The sequence below is a fragment of the Anser brachyrhynchus genome (genome assembly GCF_964034855.1).
Source record: "Anser brachyrhynchus genome assembly, chromosome: 1".
In the NCBI taxonomy this organism is placed as follows: Eukaryota; Metazoa; Chordata; class Aves; order Anseriformes; family Anatidae; genus Anser; species Anser brachyrhynchus.
The window spans coordinates 81,483,569-81,511,160 of NC_137694.1; the positions used below are offsets into that span (position 1 = coordinate 81,483,569).

The 27,592-nt window shown below is 39.4% G+C and overlaps 1 long non-coding RNA gene across 1 annotated transcript in view; it reads right to left on the minus strand.

Moving 5' to 3' along the window:
- Positions 1–27,360, minus strand: part of LOC308201063 — a 50,047-nt gene extending 22,687 nt beyond the window's left edge. Inside the window, exon 1 of the long non-coding RNA XR_013956017.1 lies at positions 25,742–27,360. This is a non-coding gene — a long non-coding RNA (uncharacterized lncRNA). The remainder of the gene's footprint in view (positions 1–25,741) is intronic.
- Positions 27,361–27,592: the final 232 nt, after the last annotated feature.

Genomic DNA, 27,592 nt, shown 5'->3' on the forward strand with positions numbered 1-27,592 from the left:
ATCTTGGAGGTCTTTTCCAACCTGAGTGATTCTATGATTCTATAAATTACTACAAAGGTAAAAGAAACCAAGATAGATATTAGCCATATAAAAACATGTCATCACTGAGACAAATGGCCCTGGGGCAGACGTGTTCTGCAGTGGACCAGGGGATCATGGTGTGCAGGGGTTTCCCTACATCAAGGACCCTCGAGGGAGCTGAGGGAGACCCCAGAACCTCATGAGGGCAGCTGGTGAGGCTTGGGCAGAGCCAGGAGCGGCCCCGATCTGTCGTACAAAGGAAGCCATTGGGGAGCACAAGTGGCCAGGAGCACAGCAACCAGGGCAGAAAGTGGATCATTTTGTATTCTGGCAGCAGTGGCAGAAGGACCTTCTACTGCAACAGAAATGGTGTCCACCCTCCAGGCCTGCTGGTCTGAGGCTGAAACCCAGTCAGGGTGGCCACAACCTCCCCAGGCAGATGCCTACACTAAAACAGACTTCCTAAGGATCAAAAGAGCTGCCCAGACCCTCAATTCCAGAGAACTCCAGTCTTTGGAAGTTCCCATAGGTCCTGAAGGCAGAGGTGGGTGTCGTGGGTATAAGTGTGTCCAGCGGGATGAACTTTTCTATCAGGTGGCTCTGTTGCGAATGGAGCTCATCAGTCGATATAGCATCCAGGAATCTGAGCGAGAGATTGGCAAATGGTATTATACGCTGGCATGGGCTGAGCAACAGCCCCACCTTAAGTCCTGGCAAGGGGAAGGGTAAACAACCTTGCAGCCCTGAACATTTGAAAGACTCACAGGACAAGGGAGAGTGGACCCTTGTCTCTGACTGGAGCAGGAGGAGGAATCTTCCGCTTGCCCCTGACATGCCCCTGCACAACAGATATGATGTTGTAGGGCAAGAGCAAGGAGACTCCAAGAGTAATAGAAAAGATGTCAGCAAGGCCAACCATATAAAGTTGGCTCAGTCTCCCACCTGCATCTGAACCAGTGCAGCAAAAAAGGTACAAAGGGTGTTAGTAATTGGAGACTCCTCTCTGAGAGGCACTAAGGCACCCATTTGCCATCCAGATAATCTCTCCAGAGAGGTTTGCTGCCTGCCTGAGGCCCATATTCATGATATTATGAAGAGGTTACCAAGCCTGGTGGGTCCCAGAGATTACCACCCACTTTCTACTTTTTCATGTAGGATCAAACGAGGCTGCAACAAGGAGACTACAAAATATCAAAAGGGATTTTATGTCCCTTGGAAAGATGTTAAAGGGATCAGGAGTGCAAGTAGGGTTCTCCTTTGTCCTCCCAGTTGGTGACTGGGACCCACGAAGAAGGAGACAAACAGACCAAGTGAATGATTGGCTGCAAGGCTGATGCCATGCTCAAGGTTTTGGGTTCTGCAATCTTGGACACACTTTTGAGAAACTGGGCATGCTGACACCAGATGGGCACACCTGACCAGGTGGGGCAAGACTGTTCTGGGCAGTAAGCTGGATGGGCTTATCAGCAGGGCTTTAAACTAGGTATGGTGGGCGGAGAGGATGTACCTCTGAGTGAAGGAAGCAAACCTGAGAATATGGTCACTCTAAGAAACAACAGGGAAATATTTGTGAACTGTCCCAAAGCAATCAGGAAGGGTTCTTCTGGAAAAGCAATGTGACAAATAGCCCAGCTGAAGTGCCTCTACACCAACACACGCAGCATAGGAAACAAGCAGGAGGAGTTGGAAACCATGGTGCAATTAGACATATATGACCTGATTGCTATCACAGAAATGTGGTGGGACAGATCACACAACTGGAACATTGTAATAGAGGGCTACAAGCTCTTCAGAAGAGATAGGCAGGGGAGGGGGTGTTGCCCTCTATGTTAGGGAAGGGATTGTTTGTAAAGAGATGCCTCTGAGAAACAGCCACGGACAGGTTGAGAGCTTGTGGGTGAAAGTTAAGGACCACGCCAATAAAGGATACCTTGTGGTCAGGGTCTACTACAGGCCACCTGACCAAGGGAAAATAATTGGAATAATCAAGACTGTTTTATAATCCTAAGGATTCCATCACACTTTTCAGCTTACTTTTTTTTTTTTATTATTTGACTTTGGCTTTTATTTCTATGTCTCTCTCTTTTTTTTTTTTTGTTTGTTTGTTTGTTAAATTAATGGTCATTCTTTAAAATGTTGGCCTGTTTGTAGAGATGAGTTATACAGGATTATTATCTGAAAACTATAATTAACATTTGGCACAGCCACAGAAGTCATCTTCTGTTCTACCTATTTTTTGTTGTTGTTGTTGTTGTTGTTGTTTTTGTTTTCCTGGAATTTTACTAGTGACAAGAATCAGTGACTTCATTGGCATTGCTGCTACAAACTTGCTTGAAGAGAACAGAAGTTAGACAAATGAATATTAAATTGGTTAGCTTACCCTTATTTATTTCCATACGACCTGATTAAGTACAATAATTGTGTCCTCTGAGCTTTAGGTGGCAAAACTATTGTGTTTTTCTATGAGGTGCAAAAAGACATTTTTCTGCTGCTTTTGGTTTCCCTGGTTACTCAAGAAAGTTACCTCTTGTTTTTTTTTTTTTTTTATTTATGGTACATGGCATCACATTACACAAACATGGGCTATTATTGATGCACCACAGCCTTATGCCTTAGAGAACAATAAGCAGAATGAAAAGAACCCTTTTGAAGTAGCAGCAGCTTAAAATTCTTCCTGAGGTCACCTATCTGAAGAACAGCTCTCCATTTACAGCAAAGCAAGACTCGTCATAAGATCATTTTAATGCCGTGGATAAGCATATTGTAAGCGTTATGTAAATATTAATTGGTGGATCCTACACAAACAAGTACAGCACTGACCCTTCATTTGATAACATTGAATAATCTGGCATGTCAACACCAGTTACAGAGACTTCTAGAAATTTCACAGAATCATAGAATGGCTTGGGTTGGAAGGGACCTTAAGGATCACCTAGTTCCAACCCCCCTGCCATAGGCAGGGATGTCATCCACTAGATCAGGTTTGCCAGGGCACCATCCAGCCTGGCCTTGAACACCTCCAGGGATGGGACATCCACAGCTTCTCTGGGCAACCTGTTACAGTGCGTCACCACCCTCTGAGTAAAGAACTTCTTCCTAACATCCAATCTAAATCTCCCCTCTTCGATTTAGAACTGTTCCTCCTTGTCATAGAAATGTATGATCTCAAATTTGCATGCACTGGGTTTAGTACCTGTTTTCCCCCTTATATATCACAGCAATATTGTGAACTTCCAAGAGTTTTCACAATGGGGACGAAAAGAAGAACTAGTAGCAGGCATCCACATCTGCAATTCCCAATAGTTGCATATAAATGGGCTAGGGGAAGAGTATTTAACTACCAAGCAGCATACCATGTTTCAGAGGTGAGAGCAAGCATTCATCTTATGTACTAGGAACAATCATGCAATAGTCAGCAGCAGTCTGCCTATCTCCAGCTGTAGACTTAAAAGGAAGCATTTAAGAAGCATTTTCCCTTGGGAGGAGGTTCTGAAGGGCAAAGGAGTCCAGGAAGGCTGGGCACTCCTCAAGAAGGAAACCTTAGTGGCTCAGGAGCGGTCTGTTCCCACGTGCCCAAAGACGAGCCGACGCGGAACTAGACCGGCCTGGCTGAGCAGAGAGATGTGGCTTGAGCTTAGGAGAAAAAGGAGGGTTTATAATCTTTGGAAAAGAGGGCGGGCTACTCAGGAGGACTATAAGGATGTTACGAGGCTGTGCAGGGACAAAATTAGAAGGGCCAAAGCTCATCTGGAGCTCAATCTGGCTACTGCCGTTAAAGATAACAAAAAACGTTTTTATAAATGCATCAACACAAAAAGGAGGACTAAGGAGAATCTCCATCCTTTACTGGATGCGGGGGGAAACTTAGTTACAAAAGATGAGGAAAAGGCTGAGGTGCTCAATGCTTTCTTTGCCTCAGTCTTTAGCGGCAAGACCGGTTGTTCTCTGGATACCTGGTACCCTGAGCTCGTGGAAGGGGATGGGGAGCAGGATGTGGCCCTCGCTATCCATGAGGAAATAGTTGGCGACCTGCTACGACAGTTGGATGTACGCAAGTCGATGGGGCCGGATGGGATCCACCCGAGGGTACTGAGCGAACTGGCGGAGGAGCTGGCCAAGCCGCTTTCCATTATTTATCGGCAGTCCTGGCTATCAGGGGAGGTTCCAGTCGACTGGTGGCTAGCAAACGTGACGCCCATCTACAAGAAGGGCCGGAGGGTAGACCCGGGGAACTATAGGCCTGTTAGTTTGACCTCAGTGCCAGGGAAGATCATGGAGCAGATTATCTTGAGTGTCATCACGCGGCTCTTGCAGGGCAACCAGGCGATCAGGCCCAGTCAGCATGGGTTTATGAAAGGTAGGTCCTGCTTGACGAACCTGATCTCCTTCTATGACCAAATGACGTGCTTGGTGGATGAGGGGAAGGCTGTGGATGTGGTCTACCTTGACTTCAGTAGGGCTTTTGACACCGTTTCCCACAACATTCTCCTCAAGAAACTGGCTGCTCGTGGCTTGGACTGGCGTACGCTTTGTTGGGTTAAAAACTGGCTGGATGGCCAGGCCCAAAGAGTTGTGGTGAATGGAGCCAAATCCAGTTGGAGGCCGGTTACTAGTGGAGTCCCCCAGGGCTCAGTGCTGGGGCCGGTCCTCTTTAATATCTTTATCGATGACCTGGATGAGGAGATCGAGTGCACCCTCAGTAAGTTTGCAGATGACACCAAGTTAGGTGCGTGTGTCGATCTGCTCGAGGGAAGGAAGGCTCTGCAGGAGGATCTGGATAGGCTGGACCGATGGGCTGAGGTCAACTGTATGAAGTTCAACAAGGCCAAGTGCCGGGTCCTGCATCTGGGGCGTAACAACCCCAAGCAGCGCTACAGGCTGGGAGATGAGTGGCTGGAAAGCTGCCTGGCGGAGAAGGACCTGGGAGTACTGGTTGATAGTCGGCTGAATATGAGCCAGCAGTGTGCTCAGGTGGCCAAGAAGGCCAACAGCATCCCGGCTTGCATAAGAAGCAGTGTGGCCAGCAGATCTAAGGAGGTGATTGTCCCCCTGTACTCGGCTCTGGTGAGGCCGCACCTTGAGTACTGTGTGCAGTTTTGGGCCCCTCGCTACAAGAAGGACATGGAGGTGCTCGAGAGAGTCCAGAGAAGGGCAACGAAGCTGGTGAGGGGTCTGGAGAACAAGTCTTACGAGGAGCGGCTGAGGGAGCTGGGGTTGTTTAGCCTCGAGAAGAGGAGGCTCAGGGGAGACCTCATCGCTCTCTACAGGTACCTTAAAGGAGGCTGTAGCGAGGTGGGGGTTGGTCTATTCTCCCACGTGCCTGGTGACAGGACGAGGGGGAATGGGCTAAAGTTGTGCCAGGGGAGGTTTAGGTTGGATGTTAGGAAGAACTTCTTTACTGAAAGGGTTGTTAGGCATTGGAATGGGCTGCCCAGGGAAGTGGTTGAGTCACCATCCCTGGAGGTCTTTAAAAGACGTTTAGATGTAGCCCTTAGTGATATGGTTTAGTGGAGGACTTGTTAATGTTAGGTCAGAGGTTGGACTAGATGATCTTGGAGGTCTCTTCCAACCTAGACGATTCTGTGATTCTGTGATTCTGAAGGATGCTTAGTTTTCTGTACACTAGCATAATGCATATGTCTGTATAAATATGAACATATACATTCACACATACAAAAGTCCATTGGACTGTGAAGACTGCCCAAGCAACCATCTCAGAGAAATCAACTTCCCATTTTCAAAGTGGTGTAGGAAAGTGTGTAGGAAAAAATGTATTGTAGCTGTATGATCTTGTATGTAAAACTTGATGGTTGACATACCAAACATGAGTACCAGGAATACTGTATGGGAAGGGCAAATAGCAAGGGCCTGTTAGGCTGACCATACAAAAAGAGCTATCAAAGGTGGGACACATCACAAAGGACTTCTGCACCTATGATGGGGTGGCAGCACTTCAGTGATTCTGGACTGAAGGTCTGAGATCTGAAAGACTACTAGTAGGTTCAGCAACCCCATAACAACAGCAGTAAGAATGTCTGTAATGATAAAAATATTAAGTACCTTTGACATCTGTTAGTAAAATAAATAGTATTAGGTTATGACAATCTGTAGAGAGCAATATTTTTTAATCTAACACAGCTGAATCAGCCAATAAACTCATTCAACTTTGTTTTGTTTCAACTGTGGTAATGATTAAAATAGACAAAAATATAATTAATACTGTGTATTAGACGTCCTTTCAAGCCACAAATTCACATTCCTATTTCTAACATTTCCAAAGTGGCAGAATTGGGATTGCTTGGATTTAGGTGCCTGCCTTTACATGGGCAAGTTTTAGAAATGATATAAGACTCACCCAAGGTCACACAAGTCATTTTTGGCAGAGGTGGGATGAGACTCAGGATGATTTGACATCTAATAGTGCCTTACTTCAGGAACTATTTTTTTTTTTTTTTTTAACGGGGGTCACAAAGGTAAAAAGAAAAAAAAAAGCCTGCTTTTTTTTTTCAGGTGTAAATATGAGGAGCTACCCTCTCTTCTTTCAGGAAAGATGAAGATTCCTGCTCAAATAAATAAATAAATAAAAATTTAAAAACTACCAAAATATCAAAAGATGAATGGGTTCTTAAGAAGTCGAAAAGGACTTAAAGGACTTTCTCAAACAGATTTCACATTTGAACAAGATTAATTAGTTAGCAATTTTATATTGATCCTAGTTCATTCTTCTAACCTGTTCTCCTGAGCAAACAGCTTCACCAGATTGCCACATTACTACATATCTGTATACGTATCAGTTCTGAATAACATGTTTGGATCAAAAACAGAGATACTAATTTTCTTTCCTTGAGCATTTAACATACTTAAATAAAAAACATCCTTTTACTATACTGTTTAACTAACTTTACTGTTATTATGTTATTATTCTGAAGGCTACTAATACATGCATGACCTCAAAAGATTATTTAATTAGAAAATGCTCCTAGCTAGAGATGTCAAGCCTTAGTTTCAAATAAATAAAGAATGTCTAGTGAACCCAAAGAGGAAAATCTCTTAATCCATAACTATAATCATATTAGATGCTTTATGTAACAAAATATGTACTTAAACCAAATTGCTGTCCAATTAAAGACATACCAAATAATTTACTTGAAGTGAACCTATAAGTCTGACTGCCATGTTTTAGCCCCAGGAGTCCTTACTACTAAGAAAAGCAGCACATGCATGCAGGCTCAAAAAATGGTTTCACATCTTCCAGAAAATCCCAAAATGAACTGATAAAAAATTAAAAGTGTGAGGCACTGGGAATTCATGAAATACCCGACACGGGTGATTTAATGAACTGCCATAGACAACTTAAGGGGTCCTAAATTTTCTGAGTAGCTTGGTCTTTTCAACCTTACTGTAGTTTATTTGCTGGTAAAAGATGCTACTATCTGGCTGTAGATAGAACAGGCAACTTTAGGTAGAGAATCAGTGGCTTAGCTAAAAAGAGCATGCAGCCAAATAGGAGCTCAAGTTTAAGGGCAGAAACGTTATACAGGCAATGTCTTCTATCTCGTAAAACTTGATATATTTGGATAGAATAAGACAATTTCTTCCCAGTATCACACAAGAGGGCCTGACACCTAGATGTGAGGACAGGTTGTGGTAGGTGCCTTTGAAAAAACACTGCTATTAATAATATAGTATAACAAATAGTTTCACAAAGAAAGGCGTACAGTTACATGGAAAGAGAGAACAGCTGAATAGTATTAAATCAACAAGCCAGCCTTGTGACTCCACCAGTCCTAACATCTGTGAACTCATGTATCCTGGAGAAGACCTAGAGCGTTCTTCCCCTGCTTTGTCTAGATTTGGGGCCTTGCCACCATCCCCAGACATACTCCTTTCACTCCCACACCCTCCACATAAGGCTAGTGTGGCAGAAATGTGTTTGACTGACAGGCAGGACAAGGATCATGTTCCTTTTCATCTTCAAATTGCTCCATGACCTCCAAGGGCTTATTTAGACTTGTGCTTGTCCATTCTTAGTTCCAAGAGGAGCTGCTCTGGCCCTTAATGGGCCTTAAACTCTGCATTTTATATAAAAATAATAGTTTACCCCCTGTTCTACAGTTAGCAAAGAAACTACTGGCAAACTTATGACAAATATCTGCTTAAGAAGAAAAAAGAGCAATCAAACCCAATATTTTCCTCTCTAAGGAGCAAACAGGCATTTCAGTAGTACAGCAAAATAGCAGTAACATTTTAAGTATCTCTCTGACTTGAACAAGGCTTCAGATATACTGTCTCTGACAAGTTAATTGAGATTAATTCATGTGCATATCTTAATTTGCTTCAGGTCTGACTGACTTCACATTAAAGTCACGTGCAAGTGAATATAATTGACTGTGTCCACAGTTATGCAGCTTTCAACTATGTCATTGCTGGGGGCTCAAATCCATGGGCCTTGGGGATACACGGACCTAAGACTCCCTCAGAACTTTCTCCTGGGAAATTTTGGGAAAATCTTCCTGTCTCTTCAACTCCAGAGGGGAAAGGAGAAGATGATTTAAACCTGTGTTCTTGCAAAAGAGCTGGCTAACTAGATGAAGTGATGGAATTGCTTGGCTCCTACCTTTTACCTCAGGCTACTCAAGAATCTCCACAAATAAAACAGCAACATTCACAAGCATGGACATTGACCAGGTTAAAGAAAAATCTGGACAAAAGTCTTCTCACTGTATACTGAGGAATAATTAACTTGTCATGGTCACTAAGCAACACAAGCACTGGTATACTTGGAATGTTTCTTTAAACATGATATAATGCGTTTTCAATTGGTGCTGTTTGCTAAAATTCAAGGCAGATACATGAATAGAATATGTCAACTCAACAAGGGGTTAAGAAAACTTAGTACACAGCTGTTTCTCAAAATTCCTGAAGGTCCTGAAGGCCTCTTCTGCGTCACTAGCGTTTGGTTGCACATGAAGCTCCATGGATTACAGTCAGCATGTTATAAAGTCTTACTGATGCCTATACATAAAAAACTATCACGAATTAAAAGGACTATTGCATGGATAACAAAAAAATACTCATTGAGAGTAGTTATTAATTTTAATGTTTCCTCACTAGATAAAGTAATTCATAGGTTTATTTCTTAAAAATCATCTAAAAGTCATTACTAACAGAGGAAAAATACAACTAATTAATAGATTTTTCAAATACACGAAATGAATTTAAATACCCATCTCTCCATAAATTTTCATCATTGAAATCTCTCACTAGTGGAGTTCACATTACTATATTATGTTGGTTCCTGCAGACATTATCTCACTTAAGCTGTCAAACAGAATAATTTCAGGGTTTACTTTCTTAAGTATACATTGGGAAAAGGTGTTTTTTTGTTGTTGTTTTTTTGTTTTTCTGTTCTTATTTCTTTAAATATTTAGCATTTCTTTTACTGTAATTCAAAAACATAACAACTGGAAAAAAGTCCAAAGTCCAGAAGTCATCAGTGAGACACTGTCACCCCCCAGTTTTGCTAGATTCGTCTGTGTTTACTACAGTGAGATACTGTCTAGTCATGAAACTGCAGATACTGATTAAATCAGCTTAGAAAATGACTCAGTAAAAGCCTGGACTTTCATTTAAGTAGGAGGCAGCTGCAATGGGTCAAGATGTCATTGACCTTTGTTATTTAACATTGTTCTGTGGAAATCACTGCTTTCCACAATGTCTGTGGAATGGCATGCATGAGCATTTCTCAGATGCTTCAGTGCAGCGTCTAATAGCTTAACTTGCCCTACAAAATACACACAAAGAGACATACTTTCCCTCAATGTCTAGGGGGAGTATACGCATTCCAGTCATCATACGTTGAGGGGGAGATCTTCCACCAAAGGGGCAGCAACATCTTAAAGCACTGCAACTCCCTCTGAAATGCAATTTAAAGGTGTGACGTTAAAATAAATCATTGCTAACTTCAGATAAAATAAAACAAATTGCCATTAAACCGGGACACTGTGAGATTAACATTCATTTAATCATATTGGTCTTGAGGTTGTTTCACCAGTTCATTTTAAATCAGCGTCACACAGACAAGGTCCAACATCCTGTAAATTTACACAAAAAAGAGAAATGCATGTTTATCATAAAGAACATATTGTTGAGCTTCATCTGCACATAATAGTGTACCAAATGAACTGAAAGTGTATTTTTAGATTAGTTTTGTTAACTGTGGTATTGCATCTATAAATCTATGAACTGCATCTCATTTATTCTAATGCCTTTTTTTTCCTTCCCTCCCCCCCCCGACCTTTGGCAATAAAAACCAGTCCTGAACCAGGAAACAAGCATAATTGAAGTCAGTGGAATACCTCATATGCTTACAGCATTTCAGCACCTTCAAGGGCTGAATAAAAGTGCAAAGTGACATAGACCAGAGCCCCTCTGTACTACACACTGTGCACATGGTTCTAGCCTGGTGAAACTTAAAGTCAAGAAACAAAAGATGGCCACAGATGAAGTGGGGAGCACCAGGAAAAAGGACCAGTGCAGGTGAGAAACCGTTCCCTATGCTCAATTCAACTAATAACTAGTGAAAAATGGGATGGAGAAAGGGAGAAAAATGAAAAAAATAAGTAAATAAAAAATGGGAGGAGTGGCTGATATGCTAGAAGGTCATGCTGCCATCCAGAGGAACAAGCTTGAGAAATGGGCTGACAAGAACCTCATGAAACTCAACATAGAGAAGGGAAAAACGCTGCTGCTGGGGAGGAACAACCCTACGCACCAGTGCTGTGGGCCACACAGCTAGAAAGCAGCCTAAGCAGAAAGAGACATGGAAGCCCTGGTGCACTCCAAGTAGAACATGAGCCAGCAATGTGCCTTTGCCACAAAGAAGGCTAATGGTATCCTGGGATGCATTAGACAAAGTATTTCCTGCAGGTTAAGAGAGGTGATCCTTCCCCTATACTCAGCATTGTTGTGGCTACACCTGGAGTATAGTGTTCAGTTCTGGGTTCCTCTGTACAAGAGAGACATGAAGCTGCTGGAGAGAGTCCAGTGAAGGTCCATAAAGATGATGAAATGACTGGAGCATCTCTCCTAAGAGAAAAGGTTGAGAGAGCTGGGACTGTTCTTCCTGGAGAAGTGGAGGCTCAGAGGGATATTATTAACGTGTATAAATACCTGAAGGGAGGGTGCAAAGAGGATGGAACCAGGCCCTTTTCAGTGGTGCCCAGTGACAGGACAAGGGACAATGGGCACAGACTGGAACACAAGAGGTTCTATCTCAACATCAGGAACCATTTCTTTACTGTGCAGCTGACCGCGCACTGGCAGAGGTTCTCCAGAGAGGTTGTGGAGTCTCCCTCCTTGGAAATATTCAAAAGCTGCCTGGATCTGGTCCTGGGAGATCTGTTCTAGGTGGCCCTACTTAAGCAATGGGTTTGGAACAGATGACCTCCAGAGGTCACTTCCAAACTCAACATGCTTTGTCATATTTCACAGAAGAGTTATGTGCCTACTTCTACATGTAAAAGACAGGCCAGTGAAAGCACATGTTCATCTGTGCTCAAAGTCACATAGCTCAAAAATCTGTAACTAAGCTTGAACGCCTTTATTTCGAGCTCAGAAGAGGCCAATTGCAAAAGGAGTGAAGGAAATGTCCTTTGCAAGGCAGCAGCCGTGACTCAGTTGTCTTTGAACCCTATAGCAAAAGAAACCATTTTCTATAGCATAAAATTTGTAGATAAGCCATTTGCACCTGGAAATCACTATCTAACCATACTGCTGCAGAACAGTAGAGTAAAAATACCATTTTTTATTAGTAGGAACACTTTATGGTCATCCAATAGCAAGCATGCCGTCAGCCAGAGATACTTATGTTGTCGCACTATCATGTTGAAGTTAATGGCTGCGCACGTCCAACCTTTGAAATTAAAACAAACAAACAAACAACATAAGGACAACACAGATTGCTGCAAGACAGAGATTGAACAGATTATGCTAAACTGTGGGATCAAGCAGCACAGCAGGATATTTACATCTCTGAGCAGACCAAAGAAGGAGACATAACTTTCATGAGCATTTCTGTACAATCTATTTTTTCCCACCGCCTCCTATGTACTGTAACAATGCATTTGGTAAAGTACGTGTTCATCTCATACCTCCTGATCAAATTTTGTTTACCATCTTCTTTCCCAGACTTTGTATTAGCGATGACCTCCATAAAGATGCATTCAGTCACCATTAAAAGCTAACCGGGGGTGGTAACGGGTGTACCAGGGAAAGGAAAAGCTGTGTTAGCAGCCATGCCCTCCAGTTCAACAACACATCACAAACCTTTACCTTTCAAGGAGCTTGTTGCTATATCTCAACCTTAGGAAGGAAATGAATCAAAAGTGGGATGACCCAACTTCAATTAGTCACACCCAGGTCAGCCGCATCTCTGCTTCTAAATCATGTCTGAATGAGAGGCAGCTAAGGGGAGGAAAAAAAAAAAGTGTAGCTTGAATCTGTGTGAAAAAGAGGTAGAGTCTGCCCTCTATAGCTCACTCAGAGCTGTTTGCCTCAGTGTTAAATTCAAGTGCTTGCAGTGACTAAGTCATGAAATGGCAGAGACCGATTTCAGCAAGCAGCAACTTGCTGGACTGTCATGGACCTTATTAGTAGGTTTAAACTGGATGGCTGAGCCCCTTCCATAAACATCTTTGCTTTCTGCAGTTCCTCTTCTGCATATTAATCCCATTTCTGTTCAGGCTGCTGAATCAGGTCAGCAGGTGAAACATCTTTGACTGAGTTCATATCTAGAAACATCAACATAAAGTAAAAGCTACTATCTTGAATCATTAGATGTCTTAAGTCAGGTAAGAACAGTTTCATAATTTCAAAATAAAATTAATAATAACCTACTGTGGAGGCTTACAATGGTACCTTGTAATATAAGAAGACTTTTTGGAAGATTTTTTAAAGAATTAAAAGTTATTGGAGATATCTGAGGTTTTGAAATTTTCAGAACAGAACACTCCTTTCTTCCTGTTATGATTAAGCACACCAGCACAGAACTAGTAGGGGAGATATTGCTAAAGATATAATAAATTATTTTTAACCAAAGTAAACAAATAGCTGATTCTTAAGGTCTCAAGAACTTAAAAAGATTTTCTCATTCATCTATTTACAAGAGTAATGCCCATAAAGTGAATTAACTTGCATTAATGAGAAGTAATTCACATTCTAAACAGGGCTAAAATTATGGGTACTACATTCATCCTTTTTAATGGCCAACTTTCTTGCCTGACTGATTATATGGGGCAGTCATTTTCAGCTGACTTAAAAGGGCATGATGTTTCAAAAGGTGAGTGTATGTCCAGCAATCAAGAACAGGCAGGAAGATTTTGATATCTTGGGCTGATTAATCTTTGAAACATTTCATTTAACACACCAGATTATTACATTCTGATCATATTAGGAATACATAAACATTTAAACTAACATTTTAGTCTTTGGTGCTCTTGTTGTAAAAACATTGAGAAAACAAGTCACATTTGCTGAAATCTTAACCTACTATCAAAGTCATTTTCCTGGTACCACCTATCAGATTGTGTTTTCACATGCATTTTAACTTTCTTTACCTTGTATGAGCTTTATATTACTAGGAATCTAAGATAGCACTTTGTTTCTTGGTTAGCTGTTGATAGGAGTGAATCTATGTTGCTATACTGCCTAAACATACAAATAATTAATTTCTAATTTGTTACCTGGTAAAAGGGTGAAGTGACAGTCCCCAGAATGCATTTACATCTATTTTGTAATGTATTCAAAAGGTATATGAAAATGTATGGAGACCTAGACACAGAGATAAGGAACACTGACCATTGAAAGTACCATCAGTCACGCTCCTGTACACATCAAGATCCTCTACTGTAAGAGTGTGGGCGAGGGAAAATGACTGCACATTAGTGTCAAGTGGTACCCTCTAGCTATTACCAAGAAGTGGGGGCTGAGGCAGCTTCCGTAAGTTCACCTCCTGTTTATCCCACTCCTTGTGTATTTTTGGAGTCTACATTGCTCGTGGTTGTAAGAGGGAATGTTGAAAAGGAACTGCCAGATTTAGGGAGGTTCTCCCGACTGACAAGGGTCATGCTGGCCAGTTATGAGGATGAGCAGATTAAGCTATGGGTGAGGGGAGAGCTGTAGTTGTCTGAACCTCCTGATTCATTAAGAAGACCTTGAGGGGAGGTGCTGCATGTCAGCATAAGTCAGAATCACAACCTTAAAGGTCAAGGTGAAGACAGAAGATGGTGCTCTTTATCAGGCAGTTGCAGCATCAAGAAAGGGTGATACCCGCTTTCTGAGACTGAGGAAAGAGCAGATGAAGCAATGACTCAGCCTGCCTGAGCACCCAAAATGATGCCACCAACATAAGGTGAGTCATGAATACATGAGAGCATGCCCTCTGAACCCATGTCTGAGAACCACATGCATCCAAAAACTATGCAAATCAAGGAATTAATCTTTCCTCAGATTTCAAGGAACTATGTGAATCTTTTTTATTTTCCTATAGGGTGGATTATCATCCATTACCATTTTCTCTGACACTTCTGAAATTCTAAGCATGTGTTTGAATTTGAACATAGGCATACAAGTTTATATGAAAAGAAATCTGTCACCATTTCTTAAACTTACAAGCTATGCAAGGCCTACTTTCAAAATTGCCAGGCATCTGACAGTGAAAAGATCCAGCAAAGGCCATGCTATACTTTATAGGAGGAAATGAAAACAGCTAGCTGGTACTGTATCAAAAAAGCAAGTAAATTGAGAGGGGCCACATCAACTGTATCATATTCAGCATATGGGGATCCAGCATTCTAAATGTGCTTCAAGTGCTCATGAGTAAACAAATTTGGGTTTGATGCTAAAAATTTTTAATTAATTGAAGCAATCATTTTGTTGTAAATATTCCTGGAAAAAAAAAAGTTTATCATTAAGTAGATAAATGTCTTATCTAGAGGTTAGTATGTTAGACCTGCATTACTTCCATTACTTGCTTATTGACTGTATTAGTTTGCTGTCTCAGCTAATGGACATATCTCTATTTCCCTTGTAGTCTATTGATTTTCAGACAATTGCAATTTTGACTGCTGCTTGCTCAAAATCATGATTAGTATATGTAAAATTTGTGGTACATTTGCCTGATTGTATAGATTTTTAATTAAACAAATAGAATATTCAGAGATTTATTATTTTTTTAAATCATTTTGAATTGTCTTAGACTTCTAGAAAAGGATCAGCAGAATGAGAGAGGCTGAGAACTCTGGGAGTTACTTTTTCATCTCACAAGAACAATCCCAACTACCTACAGAGCTGTATTGCACCAGCATCAGCCAACAGCATTCTCAATCCTTGTTACATGTTGAGTTGAAAGCAGCTTTTCTGAAAAATTCCAGGGAAATCCAATACAAATCCTGCTTATTTTGCCAGAACAGAGTATAGAATAAATTTTGAGGACTTGTTTCATACTCATAAGAAGCTGACGGGAAGAGAAGGGGGAAAAGTCCATAAAGTTCACAGATTATTTGTAAGGAAAGGTTTCTTTGTTCAATGTATATGTGACTGTAACAGGGTCTGACACCATTGGCCACATTATTTTTTTTTCTTTTTCATTTAAATAATTCCAGATAACAGAGTTACAAACTAAAAACATTTTTTCCTCACAGATAAAGCTGTGCTGCCTTTATCAGTTCTGTGAGCAAAACCACATCAGCCAGTGCTGAACCAGAACTGAAAGTTAGTAAATACTCGTGAGGATCTGCAAGATCATAGGCAAAGAATGGTTGAGCATGTGGGCAGGCATGAAGAACTGATCGATCTGGTCTGACCAGTGAAGCAAGTCATGTCAGATTAAGAGACAGATAGATATTGGCAGGGACAGTCCCATCATTTGCTAGAAAATAACAAAATAAATTTGAAGAAAATCTTAATAATAATATAATAATAATAATAATAATAATCTAATATAATAATAATCTTAAAAATATTCAATCAATTTTAGTGAAGAGAGACAGGCACCTTCTGAAAACAATCAGAACACTTACGTTTTGATCTACAAAATATGCTGAAAAAAACAGATCTCATGGGATAGAGATCAGTTAAAGAAACTGTAAATCTCATATGCCAAATCATGTTCAGGAAAACAAAAACAGACCCCACAGTCATCAGACAAAGTACAGACTTCCTAGGCCATACCACTGACTCTTCAGTGCAACAGAACACTCACGCAGGAGAGTAAGGATGTCCCTTAGCACTGCATTTTTTTCTGTCCAGTGTTCCTTGCTACAGATCATCTAAAATTGATTGCTTTCAGTGTTGAAATGCTGAATTAAAATGATTTGCTTAGCTCCATCTACCTAAATAGTGCTGTGAAAAGGTAAGTTGCACTAAGTTAACATAGCTAAATTCTGATAAATTGGAAATTTTTTTTTCACTAGATGTGTGCAATTACTTAAAAAAAAATATGTTATTCTTCACCAAAAATGCAAAATGCTTTGGCTGAAAGCATTCATACTATTGACCACGTACAGGAATTGAGAGACCTAGCTGGAAATATTGGTTGCTTCTGATGCCTGCATCCTCACAGAGGAACTGAGATTCCTATCTGAACTATGGATTTCATGAAGCATCAGGAGGTTACCAGATACTGTGTGCATGCGCCTGCAACCCTTCCATCTACACAGTCAGACCCTGGGGCCTGAAGTCCTTCCTCCTCCCTCTTAAAGTAAAGAACAGGTGACAATAGATTCCCCTTCTCAAAAACTATGTTTATTGTTTAAATGTTGCAGCAAAGCTAGGACAAGATGCAACTGCTTGAATTAGAAAACAATATGTCTCCAAATAAATGTTTCTGGGATCAAATAGCTGCAGTAAATTGGGTTACAACAGGCTGGCAGCCAGTCACTAGTGGGGTTCTCTCAGAGCCCCATTTTAGGGCCGGTTCTCTTCAATCTTTTCGTAAATACTTGGATGGAGAACTAGAAAGTGTTTTGCGTATGTTTGCAGATGATACTAAATTGGGAGGAGCTGTTGACTCCCTCCAGGGTTGAGGCCTGGCTGAGAGATCTTGACAAATTAGTGGGCTGGACTGCATGAAGTTTAACAAAAGCAAATGCCAGATTCTGCATCTGGGATAGGACAATCCTGGCTACATGTACAGACTGGGGGACAAGAGTCTGGAGAGCAGCCCCACAAAAAGGGATCTGGAGGTTTTGGTTAACAGCAAGTTGAGTATGAATCAAGAGTGTGTGCTGGCAGCCAGGAGGGCCAACCGTATCCTGTGGTGTATCAAGCACGGCATTGCTAGCTGGTCGAGGGAAGTGACTGTCCTGTGCTGCTCTGCACTGATATGGTCTCACCTTGAATACTGTGTAAAGTTTTAGGTGCCTCAGTATAAGAAGGACGTAAAACTATTAGAGACTGTTCAAAGGAGGGCTACAAAGGTGGTGAAGGATCTAGAGGGGAAGACATAAAAGGAGCAGCTGAGGTCCCTTGGTATGTTCAGCCCATAGGAAAGGAGGCCGAGGGGAGGCCTCATGGCGGGCTGCAGCTTCCTCACCAGGGGAGCGGAGGGGCAGGCGCTGAGCTCTGCTGTCTGGGGACAGCGACAGCACTCAAGGGAACTGCATGGAGCTGCGACAGGGGAGGGTCAGGCTGGGTGTTAGGAAAAGTTTCTTCACTGAGAGGGTGTCCAGGCACTGAACAGGCTCCACAGGGTAGTGGTCATGGCCCTGAGCCTGCCAGAGTTTAAGCAGCATTTGGACAATACTCTCAGACATATGCTCTGATTTTGGGGTGTGGACCCAGGAGTTGGAATCAATGATCATTGTGAGTCCCTTCCAATTCAAGATATTGTAGGATTCTAAATTTATTTTTTCCCATCTCATCCAAAGCCTCACTTCAGATCTGTCCTTGCTTTGTGCAGGTCTGCTGTCATTTTTGCTCTCTTCTAGGACACTCTTCTGCTGCAGACCCTCTCCCTGCCTGCATCACCCCAGACCATTCTGTCAAACTGTCTATGCTCATCTGCTCTCAGAAAAGAGACTTTTCAGGGAATTAAAGCTGATATAAAATGCTGAAGCCATGGTGCAGCTTATACTCTGACTGCCAAACCTCTTTGAAAGAGAGTAATGTCATATATTTATACAGCAAAGTAACCACAAATTCAACTCCTCTGTGATCTATTGCAGGCACCCTGCCTATTATTCAAATTAGTTGTGTTCCCAGCTCACAACATTAAACTGTCATTTATAATATTATTAATTTTTCCCTTAAATAACTCTCTGCGAATATGTATATATCAGTCTGTAACCAAGTGCCGAGAAGAAAAATAAAAAATAAATACATGGAAAAAAGAAGTCTCACTCAAAAACCTACATTAGTAGGCTATTATTATTATTATTATTATTATTATTATTTTATTTTATTTTACCCATCTTCTGCAAAGGACTCAGTTTATCTTCCCTCTGGAAGTTGTAAAAAATGCAGCTCATTAGTTTCATGTGTCTTATTTTGGGAATCCCAGTACAGGGTGAGTTGTTGTTGTTTTGTTTTGTTTTTTATTTCCCAGATAAGACAGTGCTAGTTGCCACTTGGGAAAGATGTAAATTTAGAGTCTGGAACGGAAATAATTTGGAGGAAGATCTTCACTGGATATATTGAATGTTCTTTCAGGTTTAAAATACCACTAAATATCTTCTAACATCTAAATTAACCTTATGGTAAAAATACATGAAGCCAACTAATACAATTTTATCACATGCTCCCTATTTTTAGACCAGCCACAGTTGTTCTCTAAAGAACATCAGATATAAGAAACATGGATGTTTGTTATAATATGTCTGGAGTTCTCCGAAACATGAATGTTTGTTGTAGTATGTCTGGAGTTCTTCCTCTTTCCTAAACCTTCCCACCACCTGGGCTTCACAGACATTTGAAGAAAAACACATTCATGCCAAACACATTTTAAGTAAATACAAACCTGTTTTCTCACCTGTATCCTCTAGAACAAAATTGTGAATATGGCCTTGCTGATTTTTGTATCTTACCAGTTTTCAGCACAAAATAGGTATTATTAGTTAGTATTTTCTAAGTTTTTTCCAGTGCTCTCCACATGGCCTCTGGCACACAAAGCTTTAATTTTTGTCGACAGAAAAGGAGGTCACATGGGCCAAAATATGCTCCAGTTTCCTCTGAGCAACTCCCTGTTTCCATATTAAACACAAAAGACAATGTGCTGGAGATGGAGTTGTTGAAGTGTCACAAAGATTATATATCCTGAAGAAACTTAATTATTTCCAAGAAATAATCCATCAAGTAGCAACCTCTCAACTAAAGCAGAAGAAAAATTTTCTTAGGAATTCATGAAAACTTTTTATTATTATTATTATTATTATTGACTGGTCTGTAATATTTTGGGAAATAACTCTGAACCACATATTCTATGCAGACACAAGACAGCACTAAGATTGAAAAGTTTCCTGATTTTTTTATTTTTCATTTTTTCCAGAACTGAAGTAGTTCTGCAGGACATTTCAGAGAGTGTGCTTTTGCAAGCTTGCTAGCTTTGCAAATTCTTGTATGTTCTCTGAAATTCGTTGCAACTCACTATAAATTTTAATAACTAGGTTTGTGGTCACCTGATATCTAAGAACAGAATTGAAACATCCTAAATTGTACAACACATGCCACAAGCAGGGTTTGTTTAGTAGTAAACAGTATTATAAAATTGGGAAACTGTTTCTGAACATCTGAAAAAGCTGTTTGTCCAATTTTTAGGTGGGATTTCCAGTTCAGCTCATACTGAAATACATGCACTTTTCTGGGAGCTGCTGGTGAGATGTCAGTAGGTAAATGATGAGCCTTATTCCATTTCAGTTTGTGGACATAATCAACTAGGTGTATCCTATATAGAGATGAGAGACCAAGCCTGCAAAGCTGCTGGGACAGTGCACAGGGGCCTGAAACTCTGCTCTGATGAGGATGTAGCAGTGGATCTGGAAGACTATTCACATGCACTCTTATTCTTCTATGAGAGCATCAACTTTCAAGTTCCAAAAAATTTTTGTTCTAGATAATATCATCTATGCTCCCTTTTCCCACAAAAGGTAGAATCTGACAATCCACCCTTTCCCACCTGGGTTATTCTATGGCTCTAATCTTTGAGGGCTACAGAACAGTCAAATGGTGGCCACAAAATGTTTCCTCATACGGCCAGATATTACTGAACCTTTTCAGACTATCTCCTTGCCTGCCTCCAAAATTCCTTCGCATATTTAAAACTGAAAAACTCCCTTTCTAACACAACAGAGTTGCCACTCTGCCTGTCTTTTGTTGATCTGTGCGTTTTCAGTCACGGGTGAAGTGATAGAGCAATCTGTGTGAAAGCTCTACATACTCCAACAAAAAATATCTCAGAATAAACTGAGTTTATTTTGTGAAGTAGAAAACCCAAGCACGATTAACAAGAAAGAAACCAAGGTCTCTTTTAGGAATCCCCCAAATGAGTCTATTCTCAACAAAACATGACTTTTCATGACCTAAAATTTGGGCCAAATTTATTTCCTACCAAAAGAAGAAAAATGTTCCACATCAGAAACAGCTGAGTTTTGATACAGCAGCAAAATAAAACATTAAATCAAAGAATCCATGGTTCTACACTAAACATCACAGTAATTTTTACTGTAAACACTATCCCATCAACTGATGCAAATGTGCCCAACGTGGGTTTTAGCCTATTATAAGGTTTTTATTTTTTGTTCTTTAATACAATGAATAATAATAATAATAATTATAAATTTTAATTGGAAGATAAAATAAGAATGTGGATACAACCTGCAACACTGTAGTTGAGGACTCTGTACAGTCTGAAAAGAATGTCCAACAGCTGATGGCAAAGAGCTTTGCATTTATTCTGTAGCTTTTTCTTCCTCATATGAAGAAGTTCAAAATTATGTGTACTAAAGTTTCAGATTTTATGTTTCAGTTTCTCTTTACCTTGAATACAAGGGTCAAACTTCATTTTCCAATACTCTAACTTCCTTTTCCCTGCTCACTTCACATGATACCTTATTCTACAAGAATCTTGTACAAAACAACAAAACTGTCTTTCCACATAAGAAACGGAGAACACAAAATTATAGTGCTAGTGATATTTTGCAGTGTGCAAACTGACAAAGCATGTAAAGTGCAGTTAAATATCCCTTCTTTGTAAAAATTCTAGTCAACTCCAAGATGAGGATTCAGTCCTACAACTTCGCTTTCATAGTGCTGCTAGTTTCAAAAGTCACATGAAAAAGAGGAAAAAAAAAAAAAAAGGAAAAGGAAAAGGATGAAGTTTTCTAATGTAGAAAGTAAAAAAGGTGCATGTAATTTAGGAAATGGAGAACAGTATATCCAACTAAAACTTTAAGGTGGAAATTAAGCAGAGTATAATAACGAAAGCTGAAAATCAAAAACGTTTTTTGTTAGAAAATAAATGCACAGTATTGTAATTACAGCAGTTGATGAGAACCTTAATTAATCATTAAAATACATTGCAGGCAGCTTTAGCAAAACAGAAGCCCTTTCCTAATTTTACTAATTTTTACTAATTTACCTTTTACTAATCATCTCACATACTTTGTCATTCTGTATTTAAAAATCTCTCAAGTTTACTAGGGGCTTGGCTCATCATAAGAAAAAATTAGTTATTTTCATCTGATGGTAATTTATATAGATAACCTTAAAGAAACTGCTTCTCTTTTGAATGTACATAATTAATATGTAGTTAGTTATCTACTTTGTCAAAGAAAAGAAGCTGAAAAGTTTGCTAAAATTTTCTGTTTTGTTGCTATTTTAACATGTTGTAAAAATATGCTGACTTAATTCTTTATAAAAGAAAAGGGCTAAACAATGTATTTTAACATTCACATTTCATTTAGATATTTAAATGTTTAGCTTGTATATTTGATATATTATAGTTTCACAGCAAAACTCATACCAAAATCTAAATATGTACTTACAACAATCATACATCTCATTACATTTGACTGCATTTCAGTCTATTATCAAAATAAGTATTCTGATACTTTCATATGTATTTTTTTTCATTTGGTTTCCATGGAAAAGTTTTACAAATATGGTTTTCTCTACCTTCAGAATGAAAACAACAATTGTTGTTAAAATACAGTGGTTTTCTCAGGAAATTTTATTTGGTAAATAAAGGGGTAAATACACATATACACACAATCAACAGTTTCCCTCAATGCTTCTATATATCTCTTAAAGATAAAGTAAGATTCAGAAGAAATATGCAGTTCACCAAAGTTTAATGAGCAAAATCAGAAACAGAATCCAGGTGTTACAGATTCAAAGATCCCCAGTTGGAATGGCATATATTTATTTATAAGGTTCATAAACATCCATTTAAACCTGATGTCACTTAACTAGACACACTTTAAGCATTTCTTTAGCAAAGGAATGTAAGAGAAACTTCCTATCTTCAAGGCAAGACTGACCTGCTTTTTGCCCCTTAAGTTCTTGCTTAAGTGTTTCAAGAGTGGAATAAAAGTCTTTGTTGTCACTCAGAGCAATTTTCCTTCCCACATTATTTCAGACTAAGTATGTGCTCTTTACTTTCTCCCTAGACATTGAAAATTCCCTTATTTGAGCCATAATCAATTTTGCTGTTACTTCTTGTCCTTTATTAACTAGCTTGTACATTGGATGTCTATCATTACAGTCCAGAAATACTACAATCTAAAACACTTTGAATGCTTTGAGGGTGGTCTGTCTAAGGACTTACACATATGTGACCTGCTCTACAGTGGTGTTCTTTTTACTCCAGCATTGTTTCCTAATTTTTTCTCTACAGCACTTCTCATTTGTTTAGATAAATACATAACAGAATCTAGGCTTTATAGGAAACTTTCACTGTTCGTTTGACTAAATAAAACTCTCATCAATTTCCCACCCCAAGGGCTGTCTGCAGTACAGTGTTTCCCTCATACTCATTGCCAGTGGAAATCCATGCTCTGGAGCAGCACAGGAAGCTAGCAGGTGGATTTCAGTGAAAGTTGTCGAAAAGCCACTAATTCAGTTTTGATATATATCAGAGCTCACTTATGAGAAAAGTTCAAGATATCTGTATTATTTCTTGCCTGTCAGGCAGCTAAGAACAACATCTGAATTTAGTCACTGGAAAGCTATACAACCCTCGCATTTAAGCTCTTAGTAATAGTTTTCTTCCAGAGCAGTAGGAAGATAAAACTGCCTGTGTGATAATTCCCTCAGAGTTCATTTCAGTGATAAGACTGCAAGCCATTTTTATTCTTTAAACAGCTGCAGTTCAACAGATGAAAAGGGATGAAGCAGCAAAGCAACATCTGAAGGTAACCACAGAGTAGCCTTTCTTTTGTCAAGAGTCAAACAATGTGACCTTTCCTCTGTCAGTCCCTCCACACCCTGAGGACTTTACTGATAAAGCATAATTGTGACAGGCTTGCTAGTCACATTTCATCCTAGGAAAGAAGAGAGATGGAGCATTGAGCAATCAATTGGTGGTAGACCAAAATCGCTTGACTAGAGGAACCTGTGAAACATTACCCCACTCGCAAGAGGAACTGTCATGAAGGCTGTTCTGGTACAGACACCTTTTGTTACAGTTGGTATCATGTCATATATATAGCTGATAATCTATATTTGTCTCATCTTCTTTAGAGATACTACATTTCCTGATATCAACAATATAATCTTGCCTGTTTATTTTGAAGTAGGATATTTTTATATCCAAAAAGCTATCCAAAAGTTAAAACAAAGTAAAATAAAATGCCAGTTAAATATAGAGCCCTCTCTTCCATCAGAGAGAAAAGGGAAAAAACAACACCAAGTTTCAATTAAATAATTCATCAACAAACAAAACTAATAAATATATGCATAGTAAACAAAAATTAACTAGTTTAAGTGCATTTCTTGCATAAAAACAGTTTCAGCTTTTGACTAAAACTGTGGCATCATAATGGCCTTTAATTAGTAGCAGAAAATATGGCACTGCTACCACAGTGCACTCCACAACTGCATGACATCAAAGTAAGACTGAACTTTAATCCTGTATAGCTTTGAAATTTTCATATTCCCTCCATTGCCCTAGGGAACAAACAAACAAACAAACAAAAAAAACAACAAAAACACCACAATCTTGTTCTCCATACAGATCCAAATATAGATAATTAATCCTTATGGAAATCAGCATGGAGAAAAAATTAAACTCACATAATTCCCTTGATCACTGTGTCCTTCTTCCTGCCTTCTCTCAGTAAACTGTTCACATTGTATGCCAGTGACGCTATATTTGTAGTAGACAAAAATATTTGTGAATAACCCTAAAGCATCTAAAGAAGTACATGTGAATTGGATAAAATGAAACTCACATAAAAGGCAACTTTTTTTCAAGCCCTTATTCTCCATACTTTTTCATTCAAATAGCACCTAGTCATTTAAACTAATTATATAGTACACTTGCATTACAGTAATATCTAGAAACCCTAAAAGATATAAGAATTCCTTTGTTAAAGGAAAACAACAAGCAAACGAACAAAATATAACTGACATTTTTTTTTCTACAAAACAGTGTAAATGGACATGAGAGGATACTGATACACAAATTCCGCACAGAAAAATGATGATTCTCAGCATACAGCTCTCAGGGTCTATCTCCATTCAATCACAATCGAGATGATATACGGCTTTTTTGGTTCTGCATGCTGCAATTTGGAAATAAGGTGACTGAAAATATTTTTATTGCAGTAAGTAATTCTTCTTCTAAAAAATTTCTCTAGTCCATCTCACAACAGCCCTCAATATGGAATATGTAGAAGAATACAAAAAATTTTTTTGAGTCAAAATCCCCAAAGTAAGCTGCTAATTGCCTTCTGATGTCAATAGCAAGCATTTTTATACTCTTACATTCTTGAGTCTAAGCCAAACAACTACTGGGAAAAGCCAGATAACAACCATGAACTGAATAGTGACTGCTGGAGACCAAGATAAAGTCTGGTAGAAGTGATTTGCAGCCTGTACGTATTAAATGGGAAAAGCAGACATCAATAAGCTCCAAAGTAAGAAAACAATCCTCATAAGACTTATTAAAAGATGAAGAAATTAAAGGTCTACCAGAACAAATCAATCAGATAATGAAACTCTGGAACTAGATCAAAACTGAAAGAGGGAGGAGGAAAAAAAAAATGGAGGGGGGAAATGAGATCAAATAACAGCTGTGGGGAGCAAGCTGCCGAAAGTAGAACTGATTGAATCCTCGAGTCAGACCCAGAATAAGACAGCATCTGGCAGAGAGAGGGAGAAGTGCTCTGGGAAACCAGAACAATGGGAGTAGAGAGTTTGGGAAACTGTTTTGGTGATGCTGCATACTGCATACCAGAGTGTCCAGATGGGTTGACTGCACAGACTTATTCAGGCTCAAATATACACAACACGTTTTGACAGCAGAAAGGAATCCTTATCGGAGGAAGAAGACAAAAAAGTGAAACACGAAGAAGTCATAAGATGTGAACAAACAAGATAATACCAGCAAACAAGGACAGGGATACTGTTTAGTAGGATAAAATTCATGCCCCAAAGGATTAGAGTCTTACAATGATGCTATAAGAAATATAAAAACATAGCCTACTGTAGATACTGACTGACTTACCTCAGAGTATGACATTTGTTGTTACATAGTCTCCAATCTGTAATCTTTGAGCCTGATTCACTTTCTATTACTGTGGAAGTTCATGGGAATGCTTTCAGAATCTGTTTTCTGTCCTCTTATAGAAGTATCTTCCTGATGAAGGGAGGGATAGACACCACACCACATGTTCAACAACTATTTTTCAAAGAGAGATGCAGTCCCAGTTTCTTAAAAACACTCAGATACCTGTCCAGGTGCATCACAGAACCTCTCTCATAGGCCTAGCTTTCTAAATCCCAGAAGCTTTTTAGTGAAATTAAGGTGATGAATGATTAACTATTCATTAATCAACTATTAACAGGACTTTGGATGACAAACTACCTAAACTCCTTAAAGAAATAACCCAATAATTTACTGAAATGACAATAAGTTATGACTTTCTAACACTACTAGGATAGAGTGAACTTTCACACTTCTGTAAGAAGTTATCTGTGATTATTGAATGAGCTGGAATAATCCTGAGGCATGGTTTCCCAGGACAATGAAGTTAACACAGTCACAGCATTAACAGTTAGCACAATCTCTTCCATTTCCTTACAATTTACTACCCATTTCCACCCAAAATTAGCAGGTGGATGGAAGTCTCAAAGATAAAAGGTTATTGGAAGTTTCAGGAATATCAACGGTTTAGTAGGAGAAAGAGAGAGAAAAAAGCTGAATTGGTGCCCTAGTGAGTAAGGGAACAGAGAAACTTGAGCTTTGGTTTTGGTTTGTTTGATTGTTGTTTTTTTTTGTTGTTGTTGTTGTTTTGGTTTGGTTTGGTTTGTTTGTTTGTTTGTTGTGTGTGGTAATGGTGTTTTTTTTTGTTGTTGTCGTCGTTGTTTCACTGCTCCCATTTATTTTTTATCTGATGTGAAGCAGCTGGGGAAAGAAGAAAAAGTCTCTACCTCGAGTGTTAAAAGCTATGGTCTTCTGAAGAAAAAATTACCCTTAAAACAAATGAGTACCTGCCGAAACTAAAGCTGCAGAACATTGAGTGCAAAGCATTTTACTTTCAAAGCTGTCATATCAGTCCGTATCTGTCATGTCACAGGTTAAAATGCTTTGCAAGATTACTAGTTGTGCAATGGACACTGAAGGTACTGAATAATAATTATTAATACCTGTACATTACTTGTCAATTGTTATCAGCCTATACAAATATATAAGACCAACAACTAGCACCACAGACAGGAAAATAAATAAATAAATAAATAAAAACCTCATATAAAAATGTCTGTAACTAAGTGTGTGCACTACATGTTGCTAGTGTAAATGGGAACTCAGCATTTAGGTCTGTGAGTTCCCACAATTTTACTTCATTCATCATCATTTCAGTATCAGATTTTTACAATTTTATGTTATATTTGACACATTGCATCCTGAATATATGAGCTGGAGGATCCCACTTACACCTTAGTTCTATATATAGAATAGAAAATTCCATATGTCAGGGAACAAATATGTCCTAAATTCTTTATTTTGGTAGCAGTTCATGTCTCTCACTATGATTTTTGTGGCTTGAGACATATGTATATTTTTATTTTGGTTAAGAGTTGGAGACTAGACTTGTGTGCTCTTCTTCATCTGTTGATGTCTGATTGCAGGGTCTTAAGCCATATTTCCCTTAATTCCCCTTGGTGCCTCAGTTTGTCCATCCAAGGAAGTCTGAGTAGTACAAGGACATATACAAGAAGGGCATAACAGATGCATATGACTGGTGAGTGGAGAAGGTTTATTCATGAACTGGAAGAGTCCAGCATTAGGTAAAAAGTTGTGCAGCAGAAATCTTGCTCACAGAAGAGAGATAAAAAATATATGTGCACTCAAAAA